At 32.1% G+C, this 15,894-nt stretch overlaps 2 long non-coding RNA genes across 2 annotated transcripts; both read left to right on the top strand.

Moving 5' to 3' along the window:
- The first annotated feature begins 895 nt into the window (after positions 1-895).
- On the top strand, positions 896-2,979 carry LOC149496176 (uncharacterized). Its single transcript, XR_016320794.1, has 3 exons — positions 896-1,138; positions 1,919-2,003; positions 2,808-2,979. It is a non-coding gene; the product is annotated as an uncharacterized LOC149496176 (long non-coding RNA).
- A 4,974-nt stretch (positions 2,980-7,953) lies between these two features.
- On the top strand, positions 7,954-10,118 carry LOC149496177 (uncharacterized). The gene is made up of 3 exons (XR_016320810.1): positions 7,954-8,276; positions 9,058-9,142; positions 9,947-10,118. It is a non-coding gene; the product is annotated as an uncharacterized LOC149496177 (long non-coding RNA).
- The last annotated feature ends 5,776 nt before the right edge of the window (positions 10,119-15,894 follow it).

A 15,894-nucleotide genomic window follows, 5' to 3' on the forward strand; every position in this document is an offset into this window, starting at 1 on the left:
GGGATATCTACTCCCTAATTAATTGGATCAAATTCAGATTTAGATAAGGATTGGATCATATATTGGGTTTAGGTTAAAAAATAAATAAATGAATTAGATTGATACGAGCACATGGCCTAGCACGATGTAAATATATTTATATTTATATATTTATAAATATAATTTTGAAGTTGTGTCGTGATATAATAGAATTTAATATTTTATAATAAAAGTTTATGCATGATACTTTATATTTGTTAACTTCCTACATAATAATTTAACTTTGAGACAATGTTATAAATATTATATTGTCATTATCATATACATGCACTATGTAATAAACCATAATAATATCTTTACAGTTTGATAATGCTATTTCTAGTAGAGTTTTGGTCAAAATATTTGTTATCACGCAAATACAATATATTTTCAAGTTGAAAATCTATATATGTTCGTTTTTGTCTTAGTTGATACAATTTATTATAATTTTTTAACAATACAATTTTTTAAAAACCTAAAATATTTTTTAAAAAACAATAATAATTAATAAAATTATTGATGAAATATATACATATTTGATCCATATTTAATTGGATATATACTTTGAAATACCCTGAATTTTTATTTTCAAAACATTTTCCAATTTAATTTAACGAACCGACAGCCTGGAAATTGCTATTAATATTTTAGTGCGAATACTATGAGAAATCGAATCGAAAACCGATTGAAAAAGCCGAAACCGGTTGAAAATCGAAGATTTGGGCCGAATCGAACCGAATCGAACCGGTTCGACCCAAACCATCTAGAAACATCCTTTTCCCTTTATCTTCAACGCCTATCTCCTTCACTCTCACCATTTCTATGCCACCTCCAGCCCACCACCGCACCACCACACCTCCCTCTCTTCTTCTTTTCTTCTTCTTTTTCTTCTTCTTTCTTTCTTTCCTTTTTCTTTCTTTCTTTCCCTTTTCTTCTTCCCTGCAACTGGGTCTGCGTCACTGCCAGCGACTGCAGCAGCTCCAGCAAGCCTCTGACCACCGGATTGCGCCTCTGCCGCCGCTCCAGCGTGCCTCCGACCACCGACAGCCACTGCTTTCCGATCCGGCACACGTGGCAATTTCCGATCTAGCAGAAATTCAACAAAAAAAATTATATTGGGGTATAAATTAATTTAAATATATTTTAGTTAATGAATTTAATTTTATTAATGATAGTTACTTAAATTTAGTTAGTTTACTTTTAATAATTTTAGTTGACTTAGTTAATGTTAGTAAAATTAGTTAATTAAATTAATTTTATTATTTGAAGTTAATTAATTTAGTAATATTAGTTAATGAAATTAATTTATTACTTGTAGTCAATTAGTTTAGTTAAGTTCATGTTAGTAACGCTAGTTAATTAAATTAATTTTATTATTTATAGTTAATTAATTTGGTTAATTTAATTTGATAATTGTGAGTAGTTAACAGTGTTATAATTTTAGTGTTGATTTAATTAAGGTAGTTTAAATATAATGTTATTGTAATGTATAATTTGGATTGTGTGGTGATGTTGAGATTAAAGGAGGATGGGAAAATGTTGTTTGATTAATTGCCCGATGGATGGGCCGTATGGATTGAATAATTGTGAAATTGTTGATATTTTAGCAGGTAGATAGTCTAAATTTTAGGGGAGATGCTGCCGAAATTTCGGTAGAAAATAAATTAATTATAGAAATTAAATTACTTAATAGAGATTAAATTATTTATAGAAATTAAAAATATAGAATAAGATTATTAGAGTGATAAATAAATAAGGAAACCCAATATCTGTATCTATAAATATATATATATAGTTTAAATTAATAAATGAATTAAATGACTGCCAAAACTAGTAAACGAATATAAAATAGAATCTTCAAATTTAAAATTCTTACTTAGAATTCTATTGTTTATTATAGAGGTTTATAAAATTTCGAAATGCGAGGACGAAAGCTGGAAGCATGGAGTGATAAAGACAGTCCTTTTAAAGGACAATAAAGAAATGTGAGTAGTGTTAGATAATTCGCTTCATCCGCCTGCATGCATGCATTCACGGCTAAATGTTATCATGCATTATTTTATTGAAGTGCCATATTATGATGCACTATTTGTTGATAGTAAAAATTGTTTGATTACTTGTGCTATGAATATACTGTGCCTTGTTTGTGTGGAATTGGGATGAAGTGGACCACCATGGGTTTGTGAGGACGGTCTGTGATATGGATCCTGAATATGATATGATATTGACCGTCGGCCGGGAAAATGGGAGATCGGCGCCCCCGTGTGCACCTGATGATATGGATTGTATGGAAAACCACAGGATGGCTTCTTGTTGTTGCGCACCTGATAATCTAGATTTGATTGTAGCCCGCAGGGTGGCCTCCTGTTGTGAGCACTTGATGATCTAGATTGGATGGAGACCACCGGGTTGCCTCCTGTGGGTATGGAAAAGAAAAGAGAGAATAGAAAAACAATGAGAGGACTGGTCAGTGAGGATTAGACCAGTTGGCCGTATGGGGGATCGGCTCCCCGGTGCACATGTATGAGAGGGCGAGCCATGTGTGAGGACGGCTCGTTGGGGTTTCAGGTGGTGCCACTGACTAATTTCCACGTGATGTGATTATATGAAGGTGATGATACTTGTGATTGCTGCTGTATTGCCATTTGTGTGACAAACTGCATGATCATATAATTAAACGGTAACTAGATAAAAATATTTAGCTTCTGTGTGATTGTGTGGGGTGAGAGGGTTATCTAACCCTACTCATTGAGTTTGGCGCTCACCCCTGCCTACTATTTTTTTTTCAGGTAATAGAAAGAAATAAAAGCCTTGTGGAGTTGAGACACTTATTGTAGAAGACTTTTAATGATAGAAATAACGATGTAAATATAAAGGTAGAGTTCCGCAATTGTATTCCAGTTGGGTTGTAAATAAATAGTAAAAGTCCATATTAAATATATGAACTGCATTTTGAGTTAATGGGCCTGAATCTATAATTATGAATAGAAGGTGAGATTTAAATAAGTTAGGCTTACTACGGGCTTCGGGGGCCTTAAGCCCACCCAGGTCCTAGGGCCGGTCCGGTCCATGGAAATGGGTCGTGACAAAGGTGGTATCAGAGCCCGGGATTGAATTGCGGAACATAGGAAATTAAATAGAGAACTCCTATGTTGGGATCGGCCGTAACCAACAAAGGAGCTGTAGTCGGGATTGAATTCCATTTTAGTGCCGGTGGACGCATCGTGCACGAGGATGGAAGGAAATCTGTATGAAACTTAGGACGAGAATTAAAAGTACAGAAATAATAGGGAATTATAAAAAGAGTCCGGGTAACTGACGTTTCTAAAATAAATACTTCGAGTTTTGCTAAATCCCCTCCATCTATTTTGAAGCAGAGGATCAGTTGGAAATTGGTGTAATGGTCTGATCACCCAGTACACCATGATTCGACAGGAGACACTGCTTCGAAAATTATTTGAAATTATTTAGAAAAGAAGTCGGAGTTTTAAAGATAATAAGAAAGTAAATTTATTTGAACTACGATTTGAGAAACATGTTTTATTATTTGCTTACTGGAAATGTTTTGAAGTTGCAATTAATTGTTTGGTTTTCTTATTTTGTCGGCATGTCAAAAATTTATCTGATTTTAGAATTTTAATTATTTACAATGATTGCATGTTTGATTAAATTTTTATCATATTGTCTATCCCGAGGACTAAATTAGGCCTATAGAAATTAATACTGATAAGTTAATAATAAATAGTATAGAATATGAATCTGACTGAAAATGTCAATTAAGATATAGATTAAATTCTAGAAATGTTACTGTTAGGGATTAAAAAGTGAAAATGGTAATTTAAATTAAATCAAGGGTTAGAAAAGGAGGATCTAAGACAAATAATCATAATAGACAAGAAATCCTCAATTATTCAAGGTGAAACTTAAGAATATAAAAGAAAATGTTAAATGAATTATGTGCTTGAATGTGAAGAACATAATGTTAACTGAATAGGTTAAATTAATTATAGCAATATAAAATAATGTAAACATGATAAAGAAGCAGGTAAAACTTCCTCTGAACAATTAGTATGAAGGGTAAAATTTTGGGTGTTTTAATATAGAATTAAAGTCGTTAGTGAATAATTGGGCAAAAGTTGTGAAGTTAAAATTTGATTAATATGGAAAAGATTGACTAATAGTTAATAGAAATAATTACAAGCCATGAAATAATTATGAATCTATTATAATAAAATGAGCAATTAGATTGAATCGATAATAGACTTATGGAACTAATGTGTAACTAAGGGATAGTTGGTATAATCTAAAAAAATTAGTAAGGTGAAAGTTTAGTTTGTAATAAATTTATTAGACATTATATAATTAAGATCCTAGCACATGTAGGATACTTAAAGGGCTAGACTAAGTTCATAAATCTATTATAATAAAATGAATGTAGAAGATGGTGAATAACTTTAAATCACAAATGGGGAATGAATGGGGAAAGGAACGTGGATGCTGTAGGAAAGCTTAATAAATTAAGGAAATTAGATCGAGGTGCTAAATAAAATAAAATAAAAGTTAATAAATTTGGAAGAGAATAAAGGTCAAAGATAACTCATAATAATGAAATAGAGATTGAAAAATTAGAATAAAGAAATCTGAGAAGCAATGACCTTAGGATGGAATTAAATTTTGTGTAAAATAATGGTTTTACGCCTTAGATTCATGTACCCATCCTTAAAACTCTTTTACGGATAAGACTTAAATGAGGTTGGGTACACTAAGGAGATATGAAGGATAAAAGAAAGATTAAAATGAATCAAAAGGCTAAAGAATTTGGATAAGACTAGGGGATGTTAAATCGTAGAAAAGCCGATGATGATAATATGGTCAATTAATTTATCTACTGTGGAATACTAGAATAAATAATTAGAAACAAATTGGGAAAGAAGAAAAATTCAGATGTAAGAAATATACATATAAAAAAAAAAAATAAAAAAAAATATAATGATGATGATAAAATAAATAACTAAATAAATAAAGATAAAATAATAATATAAATATAAATCACTACTGAAAATAACTTTTGGGAAAATTTAAGGTGTGGACCAATCTACTTGAGAGGCTAGTAATAGTGAAAGGAATAGTAATGATGGAGATTAGAATATTCTTGGTTTAAAAGGATCATTTAGGGATGAAATATGTAACATTAGACTGGAACTAGATGATTTCAGGATTGTCCTCGTGGAGATAGACAATTCATTTTTGTTAAATACCAAAAGGTTGTAGAAAATACAATGAGTATTGATTTTCAAACTTCATGAAAATATTTTTATACCACGATTGAGATTGGTTTAAAATAAAAGTAAATGCAAATTTCTATTAAAAGAATTTCAAGGTTTTGTGTGAGTGACATGCCGATGTTTTTAAAAGTGGAAAAGGAAAATTATTTTAAAAGTTTTTAAATAGTCAGTTACCCATAGGATGGTCCACCTAGGCTGTAGTTGTTAACTCATTCGTCGAATTTTTGAATAAACGATTAATCTACCAATTTATATCAGTGAATATTAGTAAATAAAGACTTAAATTGCTCAAAAATCCTTAGTAGACACATTTGATGAAAGGTTTGATATGAGATAACTAGTGTTGTAGACCATTATTATAAATGAACCCACTGAAATAAATTCTTTCTTAAGAAAAAGAGATATGACATCAATAAAAGAAATGAATTTATTAAGGTAGAAATTAACTTGGTATAAGAGATACAAATTAGTGAAACTTTGAAAGAGGTATATTAAGAATTGAAATTTTAATACTATGCCTTTTAGACTACAAGGAATTGTGACAAATCAGAACTAGAGGAAAATTACTATTTAAATCTGAACCTTCGGATAGTTTACTTGATCAAAAGAGAATTATTTAAATTTTAAGAAATCCTTTGGAGTTAATAATAAGGTAAGACTTAACTTGTGACTTGAATTGAAAAATTGGAACTAATGAATTCCTTGTATCTGGTATGACTAATTGGTATTGTGATTATGTATAACTGATGAAAGGAAAATTTCATGAAGAAATTTCCAAGGAAAACTGAACCTATGTGGCTATGGTGATGATTGTTTTGCATTGAATAATATAAATATAATTAGATTCGATTGTGGGATTGGAATATAATTGTGATTTGAGGGGGCTACTGGATTAAGATATGATCTTTGGTTGGAATTGGTTTTAATGATGTCATAATGTGTAATCGCATGAATTTGATAAAGAGAAGAATAAATCTAATGAAAAGAAACTAGTGAAATGAACCGTGAGGTGATTGATAAGAATTTTGACATGTCAGCGGAAGGAGGAAAGACCTGAACTAAGTCAAATCTAGACAATCACATCATGTGGCCTTGTGCTAACCTGAGAAACTAGAGTTGATAAGGTTAAAGGAATAAATTAAAGGAAGTTATAGATACCTTGCTAGACTTAAATAAGAGAGATTAACGAACTAAAGACAGGTGAGATAGATAAGTTGATATTATATTTGAAAACTTTGATGAAAAGCGAAATAATTTGTTTATGTATTATAGATACTAATTAGAGATTTGTTATTAATTCATAATTAAGGCATGAACTGAAGTCTCATATAGAAATGAATAAATTATTTAGTTGACATAGAATTTGACGCCTATTTATTTGATGTACCATTTGGATGGTAAGGTAACATAAAGTTGGAACATAAGAAATTTCATTTAAGACTTTTATATATTGATAGGTATTAGGTAAAATGTAAATAGTTGGGGTAAGTAATAAATGTTAGGATGAAATATTGTTAATGAGATAAATTACTATTAATGATTAATAGTAGATGGAATAATTAAAAAGTATGCTTCAATATTCTTGGGAAGAATTAGTAAGCAACATACGTGAAATAGAGGATTGAAAAGCAAAAGATGTAGTATAGAAGGCAACTTTTAATGATACATGTTAAGATAATTTAAGGAATAAGTGGTAGATGTAAGTAAGGCGATTAAATAGAAAATGTGGGAATCCATATAGAGTAAGAAAACTAATAGTGCAGGGATGTCCTTAGTAAATGAGCTATTTAAATAATTGCGCTAGTGTACCATAAAAATATTATAAGAATACAACTTGTATAAAAAGAACCGATAGAGTGAGTTCGAATAACCCTGCGATATTATAGACAACGAAAATTACAAGAGAATTTTTTTGAAAATTTTGGATTAAAATAACAGTTTTGCAACCTTGATTAGTAAACGATTTAGTCGTAACATATATAAATTAAATGAATCAATTCTTATTATACATAAATTGAATTTTACATTGTTTTGCTTTTGTAAATATTATTACTATTACGCATTTATTGCACAACTCAGTTAATTAAAAGATATTGAATTAAAGACCGATTTTCTAAAGATTTCAGTAACTGTTCGATGATAGTATTGGAGATTTCGGAAATAAAGTTTCTTATAAGCTTCAACTAGGTGGTACTATATAAATTGAATGAAATTTTATTCTAAATATAATAATTGGCGGTAGAAGTACAATCAGAATACCCCACTCGCTGCCTTTCTTCGATCTGTATTTTCGCTTTTGAGCTGTCTCCTTGGTATTGGAAGCCATTTCTTGTAACTTTAAACTTTCCCGTGCGTCCTTTCATATTCTTTCCCACTAGATTCAATTCGAGGACGAATTGTCTTAAGGGGGGGAGATTGAAATACCCCGAATTTTTATTTTCAAAACATTTTCCAATTTAATTTAACGAACCGACAGCCTGGAAATTGCTATTAATATTTTAGTGCGAATACTATGAGAAATCGAATCGAAAACCGATTGAAAAAGCCGAAACCGGTTGAAAATCGAAGATTTGGGCCGAATCGAACCGAATCGAACCGGTTCGACCCAAACCATCTAGAAACATCCTTTTCCCTTTATCTTCAACGCCTATCTCCTTCACTCTCACCATTTCTATGCCACCTCCAGCCCACCACCGCACCACCACACCTCCCTCTCTTCTTCTTTTTCTTCTTCTTTTTTCTTCTTCTTTCTTTCTTTCCTTTTTCTTTCTTTCTTTCCCTTTTCTTCTTCCCTGCAACTGGGTCTGCGTCACTGCCAGCGACTGCAGCAGCTCCAGCAAGCCTCTGACCACCGGATTGCGCCTCTGCCGCCGCTCCAGCGTGCCTCCGACCACCGACAGCCACTGCTCTCCGATCCGGCACACGTGGCAATTTCCGATCTAGCAGAAATTCAACAAAAAAAATTATATTGGGGTATAAATTAATTTAAATATATTTTAGTTAATGAATTTAATTTTATTAATGATAGTTACTTAAATTTAGTTAGTTTACTTTTAATAATTTTAGTTGACTTAGTTAATGTTAGTAAAATTAGTTAATTAAATTAATTTTATTATTTGAAGTTAATTAATTTAGTAATATTAGTTAATGAAATTAATTTTATTACTTGTAGTCAATTAGTTTAGTTAAGTTCATGTTAGTAACGCTAGTTAATTAAATTAATTTTATTATTTATAGTTAATTAATTTGGTTAATTTAATTTGATAATTGTGAGTAGTTAACAGTGTTATAATTTTAGTGTTGATTTAATTAAGGTAGTTTAAATATAATGTTATTGTAATGTATAATTTGGATTGTGTGGTGATGTTGAGATTAAAGGAGGATGGGAAAATGTTGTTTGATTAATTGCCCGATGGATGGGCCGTATGGATTGAATAATTGTGAAATTGTTGATATTTTAGCAGGTAGATAGTCTAAATTTTAGGGGAGATGCTGCCGAAATTTCGGTAGAAAATAAATTAATTATAGAAATTAAATTACTTAATAGAGATTAAATTATTTATAGAAATTAAAAATATAGAATAAGATTATTAGAGTGATAAATAAATAAGGAAACCCAATATCTGTATCTATAAATATATATATATAGTTTAAATTAATAAATGAATTAAATGACTGCCAAAACTAGTAAACGAATATAAAATAGAATCTTCAAATTTAAAATTCTTACTTAGAATTCTATTGTTTATTATAGAGGTTTATAAAATTTCGAAATGCGAGGACGAAAGCTGGAAGCATGGAGTGATAAAGACAGTCCTTTTAAAGGACAATAAAGAAATGTGAGTAGTGTTAGATAATTCGCTTCATCCGCCTGCATGCATGCATTCACGGCTAAATGTTATCATGCATTATTTTATTGAAGTGCCATATTATGATGCACTATTTGTTGATAGTAAAAATTGTTTGATTACTTGTGCTATGAATATACTGTGCCTTGTTTGTGTGGAATTGGGATGAAGTGGACCACCATGGGTTTGTGAGGACGGTCTGTGATATGGATCCTGAATATGATATGATATTGACCGTCGGCCGGGAAAATGGGAGATCGGCGCCCCCGTGTGCACCTGATGATATGGATTGTATGGAAAACCACAGGATGGCTTCTTGTTGTTGCGCACCTGATAATCTAGATTTGATTGTAGCCCGTAGGGTGGCCTCCTGTTGTGAGCACTTGATGATCTAGATTGGATGGAGACCACCGGGTTGCCTCCTGTGGGTATGGAAAAGAAAAGAGAGAATAGAAAAACAATGAGAGGACTGGTCAGTGAGGATTAGACCAGTTGGCCGTATGGGGGATCGGCTCCCCGGTGCACATGTATGAGAGGGCGAGCCATGTGTGAGGACGGCTCGTTGGGGTTTCAGGTGGTGTCACTGACTAATTTCCACGTGATGTGATTATATGAAGGTGATGATACTTGTGATTGCTGCTGTATTGCCATTTGTGTGACAAACTGCATGATCATATAATTAAACGGTAACTAGATAAAAATATTTAGCTTCTGTGTGATTGTGTGGGGTGAGAGGGTTATCTAACCCTACTCATTGAGTTTGGCGCTCACCCCTGCCTACTATTTTTTTTTCAGGTAATAGAAAGAAATAAAAGCCTTGTGGAGTTGAGACACTTATTGTAGAAGACTTTTAATGATAGAAATAACGATGTAAATATAAAGGTAGAGTTCCGCAATTGTATTCCAGTTGGGTTGTAAATAAATAGTAAAAGTCCATATTAAATATATGAACTGCATTTTGAGTTAATGGGCCTGAATCTATAATTATGAATAGAAGGTGAGATTTAAATAAGTTAGGCTTACTACGGGCTTCGGGGGCCTTAAGCCCACCCAGGTCCTAGGGCCGGTCCGGTCCATGGAAATGGGTCGTGACAATACGAAATATGAAAAATGAATTAATAAAAATTATGGCAAAACTACTCATGATTTTAAAAAACTATTAAAAGTTTTTAAATTAATTTTGTATATGTATATTCTTAGTATAGTATAAAAAATGTTATATATTCAATAAGATAATAATTAAGCAAATTATAAATATAGAATTTGAATTTTGATTTAATTACATCTATTACTAAAATTTATAAAAAATATCGTTTTACATGCATATAGTTTGTATATATATATATTAATCTAATTTTATATGAATCTTTAACATTTGAACATTTTATAAAAAAAATATACAATTTATCTAATTAATAAAAAAAATTATTGTTTAATTATTATCCAATATAGCTAATCTCATAATTTACTATCCAATATAATTTAATCAATACAAAGCAAATTTTCATTCAAAAAAATTGAATTGAATTTAAATATATATATAAGAGTTTGGTTCGGTTTGGACGATTTTAACTCTAACACCATAAACTGAACCAAAAGCTCGGTTTTTAAATTTTATAAAATCAATCCAAATCAATAATCTGTTAAAACCATAGTTTTAAATCGATTTGAGTGGTTTAGGTGGTTTGAAGTACACTCCTAATAAAGATTATTAGAACACTGCAAGTGGCTATTTTTGACCAAAGTCAACTTAGAACCTCAAGTCGATGCTATAGACATTGCTTTTCAGCAGCAACAGTCACCATTCTCACATGAGGTAAAGAGGACTCTTTTTCATTCTCTTTCTTCGTTTATTGTTGAGTAATTGCGGATAGGAAGAGAAAATGAATTTACAGCGTTCAAGATAAAAAACAGAGATTTCGCGTTTAGAGATGGATAGTGTTTGGTTGGTCGAAGATTTTTGGTTTTTATTTGATAACAAGAATGGATAAAGATGAGAAACCAATCTAGAATTTGAGAATCAAACTATGGTAGAGGAGAAAGAAGAGGAAAAAAGGGAGGAGAGAGAAACTTGTTCAACTACTAACATGTAAACTTTTATTTATAAATAATGCCACATTGCCATTCACGTTGCACTGTAGTTGTCAGAATGTCAATTTAACGGACAAAGGTATTTTATTGTTATAGAAATACAAATTTAATGATTTTTAAGTGAGAAATTAAAAGTTAGGCAAGATAAAGTGCGGAGGCCCTAGTTCAGAAACTACTAGTGAAACTAACCCCTCAATAATTCAATTTTTGTTTTTGAGTTGTTCCTTGACACTTTGATGCGAAAGATCATTCGGTTTTTGTTTTATTTTATTTTATTTTATTAGGCTTCAAGCTTGTTGTGTAACTTATTATTATTACTTGTAAGGCATATTTAGTTTTTACTTTTGTTTTGATTTCCTTGTGCTTTGATGTGATTTGAAGAGGAGATGTATGTGAGTAGATGGGTTCTTGTTTTATCAAATGGGTTGAGTTATTGAAGCAATTGATGAGTGTTAGGCTATAATTTATCTGTAGGTTGGTTTGCTCTAACATTATGGATTTAATGTTCGGAGGGTTTCGTCTTTGCACATGATTTTAATGGAAACTTTTAGTAAAATAGATGGAAGGAGTAAGTAGTTGTCACGACCCGTTTCCATGGACCGGACCGGCACTAGGGCCCAGGTAAGCTTAAGGCCCCCGAGGCCCGTAGTAAGCCTGAAACACTAAAATTTACTATTCCAATATAAATTTCAAGTATTCAGCCCATATTACTAAATAAATAAACCTCAAGATTTTATTACATCTCGGCTCAAATTTATCTTCTACAAAATTCCACAGTTCGGCCCTAATTAACAATACATCACATCTTAATATGGGCTCACATAATTATATCGTCTATGTTAATACACGACTAATTGTACACAAATTCTACAACTGCGGAGTCACTAACTATTTTGTATACATAGCTTTTTATACATATAATTACATAGTAAAATAATTATGGAACTAGGAAAACTTCTTAATAGCCCTGTGGCGAAGAAATATAGCTTAAACCGTATTAAAGAGAAACTTACTTCCTGAAAAATTCAAACAAGACAAGTGAGTTTTCTAAGGAGTAATAATTATTGCACAACACACGCAGTCACACAAATGTGTAAACATATCAATCTAGTCATCCGACTAGTTATATGCTCACGCAGCCAGTCACTCAAATGGCATATCACCAGCACTCACAATCATAAACATCTTCATATAATCACATCACGTGGAAATTGGTCTGCGGCGTCACCGAAACCCCCGATGAGCCGTCCTCCCACATGGCCCATCCTCTCACGCGTGCACAAGGGAGCCGATCCCCCATTCTGGCCGACCGGTCTAATCCTCACTTGACCAGCCCTCTCATTGTTTTTCCATTCTCTCTTTTCTTTTCCATACCAACAGGTGGCTACCCGGTCGTCTCCATCAAATCTAGATCATCAGGCGCTCACAACAGGAGGCCACCCTGCGGGCTGCGATCAAATCTAGATTATCAGGTGCGCCCAATAAAGAAGCCAACCTGTGGTTTTACATATCATATAGATCACAACGGTAGGTGCACACGGGGGCGCCGATCTCCCATTTACCCGGCCGACGGTCCAGTTTCATAATTTATCATAATCAGGATCCATGCTTAATCGACCGTCCTCACAAACCCATGGTGACCCACTTCATCCCAATTCCACACAAACAAAGCACAACAATATCACAACACAATTAATCAAACATTGCAATCAAATGCAGACATATTAATCAATTAGACATCGTAATGCAATGCTCAATTAAACATCCAAAATCAATGCAAATAAATAAATAGTATTAACAAGAAACAACAATAATAAAATAAATAGCAATAATAACAATAATAATGAAAATAAATAAATATGTAAATAATTAAATGAATAATAAAGATAATAAAATAATTAGAGCACTCTATTTAATATTTATTAAGTTATAGAATTAATCTAAATAAACTTATTAATTATGTTATTACTTAAAACTAGTCTAAGTTCTATCGAAATTTCGGCAGCACCTCCCCTAAAAATTGAACTATCTACCTGCTCAAATATCACAATATTATATATATTTATCAATCAATGCACACAGCCCATCCGTCGGGCAATCAACCAAGTCGAGTTTCCATCCTCCATTAATAGCAATATCACCATTCAACCATAACTCGCAAATTAAAAATAACCTTCACTTGTTCCAAACATATTACCAATCATTCTTGTTCAAGGTATAAACATCATATTTAATTGTTATTAAAACTCTATATTAGTCACTAAACTGATGCATACTTTAAGTAACCCAACTCACAACTTAAACATATAATTAAGGCCCATCAATTTTTCTGTCTTTGACATGAAAATACAACTTCTAGATATAGCTAAGCGTTTTATATTTGAATTGTTAATTTAGCAAGCACATTGTTATCAAGCGGTAACCGACATAAGAGTATTAAATATATCAATACATACATATATCTGTTTCCATGCCGATTATATAAAATGGTACGAAGTATTTGAAATAGCTGCTGCCCACCAAAAATAATATAGTTTCCTAAACTTAAGCTTATACCGCATCAAGAACCTGATTTACGACTTCACATACTCATCCGGCCAAAACACTACAATTCAAGAAATCAACTCAATAAATTGTTGCTCGCTCAAGGACTTCAAAGTTTTCTATTTAATACCCATGATATATCCATTGGTTTTGCACATTTCTTAATAAAATTCAGTTTATAACTCATTCAAAATGGAAACAAGTTAATAATTCCTTCATAGGATAACAAGGGCTTGAACATATAGCTAACTAGCTATCTTCAACCTAAAGAATGCTTAATTCTTCACAAGGATTTATAATAAATGTAATAATGTAACCTTCGATATAGGAATCACTTTATATACCAATTCAAAAGCAAAAATTCGAAATTCCTAATCACATTCAGCTAAACAGTAGCTAGATATATATAAATTTCTGCAATAGCCTAAGTATTAGCAATAATAATTGCAGTCATAATCATGCTACACTCATTCTTAAACTATAATCAAAGAATTCATGAAAATATACTGAAACAGGGTCAAAAATCAATTTACCTAGCTATAGAATGTGTGGAAAATTGAATATTTCCGGTTAAAATGACCGAAAATAGCTCGAATGCTCAAAACCGATACTGTTGGTGCGAACCTGGATGGAACTGACGAGGACTGTGGCCGACAAAGCTATTAGCGTCATTAGGAAGGTCTAATCGGCCGGTCTTTGGTTGATCTTGCCGGAGAATCGAAGAGAGGAGCTGCAGGAGACTGTGCCGATCGGAATAGCACAGCTCTCCTTTGCTGCGCCAGCGGAAACAGAGAGAAAAGGAAACTGGAGGTGGAGGAGTGGTGGTCGAAGGTGGAGGAGTGGTGGTTGAAGGCGCTGGTCTCAGGTGATTGGAAAAACGAGAGAGGGAAGGAGGAGGGGGGGTCGCGCGCTGGTGCTGGCGCAAGGAAGAAGAAGAAAAAAAGAAAAAAAAAGAAAAAAAGAAAAAGAAAGAAAAAAAATCTTAGGGCTTCTAGACCATTCCGGTTCGATTCGAACCGGTTTGGTCTAATTTCAATGATTCGGCTCGACTTGCTTGGTTTTCGAGTTTTCGAATTGGTTTACGGGTCCAGTTTAGCAATAATAAAATACTAGCTGATATAATTTCATTGGTTGAAATAAAAAAATTAGTTTTTAAATGAAAATTCTACGAAATTAAATTTTCGGGTCGTTTCAGTAGTCAATTGGAGGTAAATTTCAGAGACCGTTAATTAATATTGTCATACTATGGGGTCAAATTAGTTAATTTGATAAAATGCCAAGGATTAAATAATTATTTTTCCTAATGTTAATAGCGCGTATATATAAGGTGGATGTAAAAATCCACGACCGATATTATTCTTCTAGTTACACATTGCTTTCTATCGCATGGTTTTAAATATAGTTTTACCATAATATACGTTGAGTTTTGAATTAATATGTATTAATTCAATTATGGAAGTGAAATTATTTCTTTTTTTTTTTCATCAATGTCGTCTTCTTCTTCATCTCCTTCAACTTTGGCGTAGCCCATATAATTCTAATCATCCAATTTTCAATTCAATTAGTGGTGGTGTTGTAATTGAAACATATAAAAATGAAAGGGGATTTTATGATATATAGAAATTTAATTCCTAAAAAGCAAGGCGACATATGATTTTTGTATGATCTCTTTGAGTAGCATTCTTTTTCATTCTTTGATCCTTTTCTTTTGCAATAATAATTGCAAGTCTTCATCAAAGAATATTACATGTTTTTTATCAATTTATTATGAAAAATACTTTTGCTAATTTATCCACCGTTGAGTCAGAGGAGAAACTAATTCATATTTCTACAGGCCAAGTGCATGTTACGCCAAACTATGATTCTGATCATGACTCTTTTATCTCTTTCTCAGCAACTTCGACTTGAGTGGAACATTATTCTTGAGTGGGAAGAAATTCCGTGCAAGCAGTAAGTAAAACACTTTTGGTAGATGTATGGTGATAAAAATTTCAAGTTCTTTCATGCTTCGATTAAAAGTGGAAAAATGAATAATTCTATATATGCCTTGAAAAATGAAAATGGTGTGTGGATTAGGAATAAGGGTGATATTCATGATGCTGTGATAT

Source organism: Jatropha curcas, chromosome 5 (assembly GCF_041381405.1).
Source record: "Jatropha curcas cultivar XTBG-Jc1 chromosome 5, XTBG_Jcur_1.0, whole genome shotgun sequence".
NCBI lineage: Eukaryota > Viridiplantae > Streptophyta > Magnoliopsida > Malpighiales > Euphorbiaceae > Jatropha > Jatropha curcas.